General features: G+C 35.5%; 1 protein-coding gene across 1 annotated transcript in view; it reads left to right on the top strand.

Annotated features, from left to right (window-relative positions):
• LOC119576760 overlaps positions 1-12,500 on the top strand; it is a 30,703-nt gene that overhangs the window by 14,763 nt on the left and 3,440 nt on the right.

Below are 12,500 nucleotides of genomic sequence, written 5' to 3'. Positions count from 1 at the left end.
GAGGGATAAGGGTATGGGAGGATAAGGGGAGGAGGAGGATAAGGGGGGGAGGAGGATAAGGGGGGAGGAGGATAAGGGGGGGAGGAGGATAAAGGGGGTAGGGAGGATAAGAAGGGAGGAGGGTAAGGGGGGAGATTAAAGGGGGGAGGGAGAATAAGGGAGGGGAAGGGGATAAGGGAGGAGGGAGAGGGATAAGGGAGGAGGAGGGAGGAAAGTGTTTGAATAAGACGCACTCTTTGATGACAACTTTTTCGCGATTATTTGCAGAGAAAATTCGGCGCCGATGTAATGGCGGAGAAAGGGAAAGGGAGTTTCGGAAATAATTAAACGCTTGTTGTATCTGTTTCACTTGTCGGTCCACTTCAAAGGTCTGCTTGAGGGGTAATTGTAGTCCACTTCTACACACTCCGGTGTTGTATATATATATATATATATAAAATAATATATATATATATATATATTAATATAAAATATATATATATAATATATATATATATATATATACATATATACATATATATAATATATAAATATATTAAAATATATATATATATATATATATACACAATATATATATATATATATATATATATATATATATATATATATATATATATATATATATATATATTATATATATATATGTATATATATAAATATATATATATATATATATATATATATATATATACGAGGTATGCACACAAACACACACACACACATACACACACACACACACACAGGCGCGCGCACGCTCACATGTGTATAATATCATCTGTCTGTCTATCTATCTATCTATATAAATCTACACACACACACACACACACACACGAACATAGACACAAACAAACACAAGCACGCGCGTGCGCACATTTGTGCAAACATACATCCACAAATCCCTGTACCTATTTGTGAATGTTCAAACACTACACACACACATCATCTAATTATTTGTAATCACTTCCATACATGTGTTAATTAATTATTAGCGTAGCCTATCCATATGGAAACAATAGCCTGGCCAGGAAAATTATCCGCGAGAAAAGAAACCCGTTTAACAAGTAAGGAAGCTGCATTTCTCGTTTCAAAGAGACGCCTCATCCCGTGGCCTTTATTAAGACTGACAGACCTTAGGGGTAAAGTTCGTTCCACTTTGTACTGTCTGTTCTTCATGTCGAAACCTTATTCAAGTTCTTTGGTTTTCTGGCATTGTTTCGATTCGTGTGTGCGTTGATATTAGACGATTTAAAGGCATGTACAGTTCGGTTTTGTTTTCTGTTGTTGAAGTATATTGTAAAATCATGTAGGACACTCGGTAAAGATTATTATGAAATTAGTATATATATGTGTGTGTGTGTGTGTGTGTGTGTGTGTGTGTGTGTGTGTGTGTGTGTGTGTGTGTGTGTGTGTGTGTGTGTGTGTGTGTGTGTGTGTGTGTGTGTGTGTGTGTGTGTGTGTGTGTGTATGTGTGTGTGTGTGTGTGTGTGTGTGTGTGTGTGTGTGTATGTGTGTGGATGTGTGTGGTGTGTGTGTGTGTGTGTGTGTGTGAAGAGAGAATAGAAGAGAAGAGAGAAAGAGAGAGAAAAAGAGAGAGAGAGAAAGAGAGAGAGAGAGAGAGAGGAGTATAGAGGGAAAAGAGAGATGAAAAAGAAGAAGAGAGAGAGAAAGAGAAAAAGAGAGAGAGAGAGAGGAAAGAGAGAGAGAGAGAGAGGAGAGGGAGGGAGAGAGAGAGAGAGGAGGAGAGAAGAGAGAGAGGAGAGAGGAGAGGAGAGGAGGGAGAGAGAGGAGAGGAGAGAGAGAGAGAGTAAGAGAGAGGAGAGAAGAGGAGAGGAGAGGGAAGAAGAGGGGAGGGGGGGAGGATGAGGGGAGAAGAGAGAGAGAGAGAGATGAGAGAGAGGAGAGAGGGGAGGGAGGGGAGGAGAGAGAGAAGAGAGAGAGAGAGAGAGAGAGAGAGAGAGAGAGAGAGAGAGAGAGAGAGAGCGAAGCGAGAGAGACCGACCATACTAGAGAACAAGAGAAAAACACACACACACTAGAGAATGAGAAAACAGCAAAAACAAGACCCGTATCATGTCGGTAGCATATCTGTTCATCCGAGCGGGACCGTCCTTCCCCTCCCCTCCCCCTCCTCTTCCCTCTTCCCTCTCCCCTCACCCCTTCCTCTTCCCTCTTCCCTCCCCCCTCCCCCCTGCTCTTCCTGGGTCGCCTCTCCACACGGACGGAGCCAAACACCTTACAATAGAGGAAAATTACAGTGAGACAAACAGCTAGGCACACAATAAATCCTCAGTGCAGAGAAGCAGTTTACGAATGGAACTCTTTCAGAGGCGAGCTGTTCCGTTTTCTCTCAAGTGACTCCTTGGGGGCACTTGTGAAAATTTAACTTCAGAAAGGTGGCTTTCTGTTAAGAAATGGAATGAAAGGCGGGAGGGACAATGAGGCACGGAAGTTTGGGATTGTCGGTTTGTTGTGAATAATTTAGAGGCATGGTTTTCCTAGAAGAAATTATGGATTGCGAAGATATTGCGCGGTTGCTGCAGAAATGCTGGTGTTTTTATTGGTGATAGCCTAAGAGTAACTTTGTGTAGGTTGTAGTTAAAGTGGACTATGGGTATGTTCTTGTCTGACTATTGCGCTTGTTATGACGTTTTGTTTATTTTCCTTATTTTCTAAAGCACTGTGGATATGATTGCTATAATGTGTAAATGTTAGTTTAGTGCTTTTGTAAATGGTAGTATAGACACACCTGACAGAGGTATTTACATTGTATATACACTATTCTCATCTCAGCATTCTGTCCGTAAATATTTATGAGACAAATTTATTTATGAGAAATTTGTTTTTAGTACCAGTAGAGTGTTTTTTCTTTCACCTTAATGTTTTTTTTTCATTACGATTTTTTAGATTATTTCGGCAATGAAACATAACAAAATCACACTCTATACTGTCGTGACGCAAACATTATACAGCTTATCTCGTAAAATCAAATATATTTATGAACTCGATCAGTATCAACACTATATCGAACATACATATGACAGTATACACTACGTAAGCATTAAAACAAATAAATCTCTGTCATGCAGCGATATCTACGCCCGCGATTTCCTCCTTGCATCCACGTATAAGAGCCTTTAAAAGCCGACTACTGCTATTTGCATAAGTAATGGTGCCGCTCAGGTCATGACCCTATGCTGCTGTCACTGCTTTTCGGGGAAACAGTGAACTCCTTCCGAAGCCGTCGTGATTTTAAAGGGGCGCTGCCATCTTTCAAGGTGCTGTTCACTGGGACACTTAGGGACACTTGGGGACATTTTGGGACACTTGGGGACACTTGGGGACACTTGGGGACATTGGGGGACACTTGGCGACACTTGGGGACACTTGGGAACAATTGAGGACACTTCGGGACACTTGCTGATTTGTGTATAAAGTTCAGGTAATGATTTTATGGTGTTTATATTGTATATAGATATGCATGGACAAATAGGAAGTGATGTACAACACACACACACACACACACACACACACACACACACACACACACACACACACACACACACACACACACACACACACACACACACACACACACACACACACACACAAATAGATACACATCTCACAGTAGTTTAATGTCAACACATCTTGACATTGTTTCCGCCTCGAACGCTGGACCGCGAAATCCTCCTACTTCTGTTTACGATGCTGTAACTTCAGCAAATAATAATTTGTCTGACTCTTGGTTGTCTGTGCTTAAGAGGTCTTTCTTATTTCCCTTTTCTGTCTCCTTATGTGATAACAATAACACTTTATATCATGATGCAACTTGACTCGTTATTTTAGTGTGCTTAATGACTTGTTTTTTTCTTTCTTCTTGTTCTTGTTCTCGTTCTTTTTCTTCTTGTTCTTGTTCTTCAGGTTCTTGTTCTTGTTCTTGTTCGTCTTCATCTCCTCCTCCTCCTCCTCCTCGTTCTTCTTCATCATCATTTTCATCATCATCATTCTTCTTCTTCTTCTTCTTCTTCTTCTTCGTTATCTCCTCCTCTTCCTCCTTCTTCTTCTTCTTCTTCTTCTTCTTCACCATCCTCTCCTTTTTCTTCTTCTTCTTCATCGTCATCTCCCTTTCTCTCCTGATAAAAATACAGTGATGTAACAACTTTCTGCTCTTGCTAGTTATAGTAACAGTTTTAATGATCTTCAATGATATTTCTGTGACGTGACTTTCGATACTTTTAAGGCGTTGTTTACGTTGTGTATTTTTTTTTATCGTGTTCTTGTCTGCTGGATTTGTCTTTATGTTTTCGTTTGTCTTATTTCGTTACTTAGAAACGTTACTGATAATGCTATTGATATCTGATTTTCTTTTTTTTTTAAATACTTATATTATTTCAGAGTGATGTACGTTTTAAAAGTACTGAGGCTGCCACTGTATCAATAAGTGATACTGTTTATTTATAGTGATAATGGTATTAATAACTGATACTAAAGTCAACAACTGATTTTGTTTTTGCAATACTAGCACTATTGATGATAGAAGAAAAAAAACATCTACTGTATTTTCTGTTCCTCATTCAACATTATCATAAACAAACATGTTTACATTTTTGGTTGTGTAAGCTATTTTTTTTCTTCTTAATACATAATCTTACCTTGTATTTACTCCTTGAATCTTGAATCTACTTTTTTTTCGGTTTATCAGAATGAAAAAAAAAGGAAAAAAAAAAGGGAAAATCGCCAGTATCTTTAATAAGCTTGAGAATTTTTTTTTCTTCTTTTTCTTTTTCTTCTAATTCTTCCTCTTCTTCTTCTTACTTCTTTCTCCTCCTCTTCCTCTCTTCCTTTCTCTACCTTCTTCTCTTCTTCTCCTCATCATCTTTTCTTCATTTTCTTCTTCTTCTTCTTCTTTCTTTCTTCTTTCTTCTTTCTTCTTTCTTCTTTCTTCTTTCTTCTTCTTCTTCTTCTTCTCCTTTTTTAGGAAGTAATTTCTACATGATTTGATAACATAGATTACTGTTATTATCATTATTGTTGTTTTTTTTATTATTATTATTATTATTATTATTATTATTATTATTATATTATTATTATTATTGCTAATATTTTTGTTGCTGTTGTTGTCTAGCACTATTATAATACAATTATTATTATTAATAAGATAATTATTGTAATAATGATAGCAATATTGACAATGATAATAATGGCAATGACGCAGACAATAGCTATTACTATTAACAATATTATCATAACTATGATTTGTTTCTCTAATTTTGTTTTTCTTTCTTAACTGTGGTGAAAATTCCTCTTTCACGTTACACTGTTTAATTTTTTTTTATTATTATTATTATTATTATTATTATATTATTATTATTATAATATATTATTATATATATATTATAATTATATATATATATTATATATATATATATATATATATATATATATATATATATAATATACATATATATTTGTTTATTTATCTATCTATTTCCTTGTTCTTTCACAGTGTCTATTAGCTTTTTTCATGTTTTTAATTAAGGGAAAGATTTTGATATATTTTGAAAAAAAAATAAAAACATTTTTTTTATAGTAGTTAGTTATGGTCTGGGTTTTCTAAAAGACTACAGAATCTTTCATGATGGATGTTATATTTTTGTAGGTTTTAGTTATGGTAAATTTCGATAAAGAGGTATACCTGACAGTATACTAAATACCTAACTATAATATATAGATTGACTATTAATTACTATTGTAGTATCATGAAAGAAAAAACAAATACGGAAGCAATAAAGCAATAACAACAACAACAACAACAACAACAAAACTATATTACTCTTAAGCAGCTTGGTTTGTAATAATAATCGATATGTAGAATAAAAGAACAAACAAACAAAATCGGAGCCTTTTTTCAACTCAATATGTGCGTCTTGAATGTTGCTTTGGCCAGAGATTTCAGCTGAATTTCCTCCGGCCTAAGATGTAAAAGTTTCCTTATCAAAACGACTGGCAAACAAATTTGACCGAAACTGATCCAGAATGAGTACTGTATTGTCCACCCGCACAACGGAACACACCACAAAACACGCACACAACACACATACCACACACACAGACACACACACACACACACACACACACACACACACACACACACACACACACACACACACACACACACACACACACACACACACACACACACACACATCTTCAACACTCGAAGTAACCTGAACTCTCTCTCTCTACAAATCTTAAAATCAAACTGATAACTTTCTAGAAATCCACATAATAAAATCAATAATCTTAAGACCCTCTCCTACTACACAACCACTATTTTTTTTTCCATTATCCTTTTTTTTATATTACCAGGGTCTAGCACAAGTAGATTAAATTACTTTTCAATCTACATAATTTATTCAGAGTTCCATCGAGGGAAGGTAACTCAGTTTGCTGGTAAAGGCTCACGTGCTATTGTGGACCACTTTGGCCTCTACGACAGCGCCTCTCTCGCTACATCTTTTAACAGACACCCTTTCCTCTGTCGCCGGGAGGTTTGGTAAATAGAGAGAGAAAAGGGGGAAGGAGAGAAATGAAAGGAAGAAGAAGATGGGAGAAAGAATAAGGAAGGACGGGAGGTTTGGTAAATAGAGACAAAGAAATAGGAGTAGCAGAGAAATGAAAGAAAGAATAAGGGAGAACGGGAGTAAATCTTTCCTCTGTCGCCGAGAGATTTGGTAAATAGAAAGAGAAAAGAGGGAAGCAGAGAATTGGAAGGAAGAACTAGATGGAAGGAAGAATTAGGAAGGACGGGAGGTTTTTGTAAATAGAGACAAAGAAACGGGGGAAGCAGAGAAGCGAAAGATAGAATAAGGGAGAACGTGTCTAAATCTTTTAACAGAAACCTTCTCCTCCGTCGCGAGGAGGTTTGGTAAACAGAGAAAGAAAAGGAGAAGCAGAGAAATTGAAAAGAAAGATTGAGTAAAAAAAATATAAATCGAAATATATTCTTCAGTAAAAAGGAAAGAGAGAAACGGGAAAAACAGAGAAACGAAAGAAGGAATAAAGGAGAACGGAATAAATCTTTCCTCTGTCGCCGGGAAGTTTGGTAAAGAGAGAGAAAGAAAAGGGAAAAACAAAGAAATGAAGGAAAGAACAGGGATGGAAGAAAGAATTAGGAATGACGGGAGTTTTGATAAGTAGAGAGAAAGAAAAAGAAAAAAAAAGAAACGAAAAGAAAGATTGAGGGAAAAATGGAGAGAGAGAGAGAGAGAGAGAGAGAGAGAGAGAGAGAGAGAAGAAGAGAGAGAGAGTAGATGAGAGAGAGAGAGAGAGAGAGAGAGAGAGAAGATGGATATTACATGCAACTTGCCTGAAGGTCTTGTCTTAAAAAAAAATTAAAAGAGAGAACAGGTTGTTAAAAGGATAACAATAACAAGATAGAAAAGAAATGGATGGACGGAAGAAGTGAGAGAACAAGAGAGATGATATAGAAAAGAAATAAAAAGCGAAATAAATACAAAGGGAAGCGAGAGAAAGTGAGATAGATGGATATATAGGAGAGAAATCAAAAGAGAAAGAGATAGAAAAAAAAAAATGTGAGAGACAGAGAGGTAAGAAAAACAAACAACATGAGAGACGGAGAAGGAGATAAAAAGCAACAACAACAACAATGAGATAAAAACAGTTCGAGAAAAAAACTGAAAGGCAGGAACATAAGAAAAAAAGATTATATGGTCGACCTTCTTGCAAACTGACCAAATTTACTGATATTTTTGCGTCTTATTTGCTCGGCGTCTGAGGGACCGCTATCAGCTGTGCCCGGTTTTGTAGGCCTGATCATACGTGCCTTTTATGCGACACGTTATTTATTCATGAATATCTGTTCACTTTGTCTGTCTGTCTGTCTGTCTTTTTATTATGTGATTAAATAAACGGGTACATAAAGAAAATGTGTCTATTTATGTGCGGTGATTAAACATCAACGTACACGCACACACGTACACAGACACACAACACACACACACACACACACACACACACACACACACACACACACACACACACACACACACACACACACACACACACACATTATAAATTGCTACTTTTAGAGCTGCTGACCTCGCGCCTGACTCTCTCCTTCCGGGGCCAACCAGGATTCTGAGCCGCACATGTTAAGTAGGCTCATCTGTATTCAACTTGGCGCCAGTGTTAATTCCGAATTAATTGGGGGAAGTCAGGCTGAGCAGTTCAGATTTCATTCAGATTTATTGCTTTGCTTTTCCGTTGCATTCTTGTCAAATTGATTTAATGGAGTTATTTTTTATCGTTCTGGTTAACGCGGTTATGATTATTTATATATTTGTTCATATTAATTTTTTTTACTCTACAGCGTAGGTTTTATCGTTACTATAAATCGCAATTTCCAGACTTTATTATTTCATTTTCATGATTATCATTTTAACATTCGTCTGGTATTATTAAAACACATGTTTTTCCTTTCCAAATTACCCAGCGTGACGTCACAAGAGGTCGCGGAGTAATACAGGATTTTACGAACAAAAATATATATCATTTTTAAAACTCAGCAATTGGATACGAAGTTAACACTAAATCTTTAAAGCTCTATATTAGATTTTAAAGTGTATAATGAACTTTTAGACATATATATTCATATCTATGAACGTCCAATAGCAAGAAGGGAGGGGCTACAGGCTCATTATATTTGATCATTTAAATTCCTCAAAAAGTTTATCTTTCTGTCTTTGTCTCTGTCTTTCTTTCTTTTATTTGCTTTTTTTTCTCATTTTTGACAAAGTTTGTGCATTAGTTGTTACATAGTCTGCAGTTGAAAAAATAAAAATAAAAAGGAAAAATGATAATGAAAATCATTATACTTGTATTAGATTTATTAATTATCATACTTAAGTTCAACATACGTACCTGTTTTATCCTTATAATGACGATAATGACAATGACAATAACAGAAAACAACAGGAACAATAATAAAAATGGTAATAATAATAAAAGTGATGATAATAATGATTATGATGATGGTGATGATAACAACAACACTAACAGAAACAACAATTAAAATATAATGATAAAGATAATAAGGATGGTGATATCGATAACAACAATAATATTGCTAATTAATTATATCAACAATAATGCTAATGATAATGCCAATAATAATAGCAATGATAACAATAATGACAACAACAATAATAAGAATATTATCATGAAAATTTTATTACTACTATTAATATCAAAAATAAAAACTGCGACTGGAAGTATTAACAAATCGCTTCTATTTTGTGAACACAGAGCTTCATATTTCTTTATATATATATATATATATTTCTTTATATATATATATTTCTTTATATATATATATATAATTCATAAATCAACAGTCTCATTTCTTCTAAGTCTTCCAGTAGATTTTAAAGACGACAAAGAAAAGAAAAGAAAAGAAAAAAAAGTATACGGGAGTTTACACCACGTTTCAACTAATTATTTGTATGTTCCCTATGTTAAAGCGTATTGCCTTTTAATATTCATGATTCAAACTCATTTGTTGTAGCCTTGTGGTACTAAAATATAAGGCAACTGGACGAATTGCAATTCAATAATTGGGGTATTTGATGAACAATATATTATATTATACTCACGTTGGCCATTTACAAGGTTAATATTCTTCGTCCTTTTCCTCTAAGCGTACTATTGTAAGTTTACATCACCGTGTGTGTGTGTGTGTGTGTGTGTGTGTGCGTGTGTGTGTGTGTGTGTGTGTGTGTGTGTGTGTGTGTGTGTGTGTGTGTGTGTGTGTGTGTGTGTGTGTGTGTGTGTGTGTGTGTGTGTGCTTGAATTTATGGATGTGATTGTGAGCGAATGTCGTTACGTCTATATATGTGAGAGCATTTAGGGAAGTATCAACTATATCAATGACATTCTTCAATAGCATCACTCAGTAAAATACTTGCAAGATTCTTAATCGTCTTAAACATTGTTAGGGCCATTATATCATCTATATTCTTCATCTATATTCTTCGTTTTTAATGTAGTATGAGCAAGGTTATTGAACTTATTAAACAGAACAGTGGGAAATAATAATATACAAATAACTAAAGCTTAAAAGAATGAAACAAGAACGAAATCTAAAAAGGAGACAGTGTTTTATCCTGGCGAACCCCAAGTCTGCCATCTCTCGCCTTCAGGTTTCGTCTCTTGTGTGACGTTATTACCATAATTGCTTTCGTTGAGGGAAAGAAAGAATGTTTTTTCTTTGTGGGGAAATTTTTAAGCTTTTTTTTTTTTGCGTATTTTTAGTTGTAAAATCAATGGAAAAATAGGAATCCCGAGCCAAATTTGGATCTTAAGATAATAATAATAATAAAAAAAAGATAAATGAAAATGTGTGAAACTTTGCTTCCAATTTACAAAGGGATTTTAAATATACAGGAGGCGAGCTGAGTTCTTTTTCATTAAGGATTCGAAACAGTGTTGTGCGGAGGATTCGAAGCGTCCTATTCGCACAACATTCTCTGATAAACATTTCTTACTTGTGTACCATTACCAAGTCAATTTGTGAAAGTAGGCAGTTGGAGAAATAACATAAATATATATTTTCCCTCCTGCCATTACTCTTTTATGTTCCCACAGAGTCCAAAATATAAATTTCTGTAAATTACCCCATCTGAGGAAGCGAGACAGAAGCGTTTAACGTTCAAAAATTTTTGGCGGGTCTTATAACAAACGAATTTTGAGTAGATTCAGCATCTGCTGGATTACGTCATCGACTGTAATTTGTTTTTCAGCAGACGAATTTATGTGGCGTCCCCCCCCCCCCATGCGTCTCTTCACCTACGCTGATATTCGGAGAATCGTCAATGTTATTTATGCGCACATTGATGTGCATTTTTTCTGAATATTATAAAATTACTTTGTACAATTTTCAAAAGATCTTTTAAAGCGGAAGCCAGGTTACGAGTGTGATAATCCGCGCAGGTGGTTGATGATGAGGGTTCACCTGGCTTATGCCGTCCTGTTGCCATCCGCTTTTTTCCTCTCTCCGATCATCAAATTTTATAATTCAAATAAAGAAAATGAATAAAGAAACTTTCTCCTCGTCTAGAGAAAATAAAATAAAACAAAATAAAATAAAATAAAATAAAATAAAATAAAATGAAAGGAAAAACACGAATAAAACAGATAATTTAACTAGAAAAAAAAAAAAAAATCGTCGCCATACAGATGAGGAGAACTTCTCGACTTGTGGATCTTTTTCAAGTTTCGCAGTTTGTTATAATAAATCGGAAAAATAAGAAATCCGATCTAACATCCGTATCTTAAAATACGAAAAAGTTTAAAGACAAAGCGGAGTTAAAAAAAAAATATCCGAGTTTCCGTCAGTAAGGATTCGAAACAGTGTTACATTGGGGACTCGAAACTTCTTATTCGCACAAACATTCCGATAGTCATTTATTTCATAATTATTTGCCGTTTCCAGGTGATTTCGTATATAGGTAGACAATTAGGTAGAACATAAAATACATTTCCAATATTTTCTTTCTTACTATTACTCTAATCCTCCCATATAATAAAAAATATACACATTTCCGTAAATATCCGCATCTGTGGAAGAAAGAGTTATCATTTAACGCTCCAAGTCACAAATCTTTGGCGGTCGGCGTTTAACAGACGGATTTTGGTAATCTTGCAGTCCTTTCGTCCTTACGTCTGGCGTGCGGGTAGATTTCGGAGCCTACCGAATGACGTCATCGAAAGTCTTTTGTTTCTTAGCAGACGAATTTCTATGGCGGCTTTACCCCCCCCAAGTGTGCGTATTCACCTGTTATTAGGAAAAACCGCCAAAGTTATTTATGCGCAGATAAACGTGCCCTTTTCCTGAACATCTAAATATTACTTTGTACAATTTTTAAAAGTTCTTGTTAAGAGCCAACGCAGTTACAGTATGACGATCTGCGCAGGCGTTCGTCGGTAGGGGTGAGCTGCCTTATGCCGCCCTGTTGCTGTCCGCTCTGTCTCGTAGGAAAAGCTGGCTGCGATTTTCCCTGGAATTTTTTTTGGACGCGACAGAATTGAGTGTTTAAAATGAAGAAATGAAGAAAAGAAGCCATATTTCCTCCTCGCTCACATAAATAGAAACTACGAAGAGAAGTGAATAAATTAGTAAAAAAAAAAAAAAAAAAAGTCCTTCTTTTCTCCTCGTCAACAAAAAACATTTTAAGTGAAAAATATAATAAAAAAATCTTATCTCCATCGCCCACGGAGATAGAAAACCCAGAAAAATAATACAAATCTTCGCCCACAGAGGTAGATACCGAAGGAAAATGAATTAAATAGCTTAAAAAAACACCCTCTCTCTCTCTCCCTTTTCACTCGCAGAGAAAGAAAGCTTCTTAAAAGTAACTAAGAAAATATACGAAAACCTTTTTTTCTTTTTCTTTGCCCTCAGAGATAGAACCCCTTCCCCC

This window comes from Penaeus monodon, chromosome 9 (genome assembly GCF_015228065.2).
Source record: "Penaeus monodon isolate SGIC_2016 chromosome 9, NSTDA_Pmon_1, whole genome shotgun sequence".
Lineage (NCBI taxonomy): Eukaryota > Metazoa > Arthropoda > Malacostraca > Decapoda > Penaeidae > Penaeus > Penaeus monodon.
This window is presented reverse-complemented; position numbering and strand designations above follow the sequence as displayed.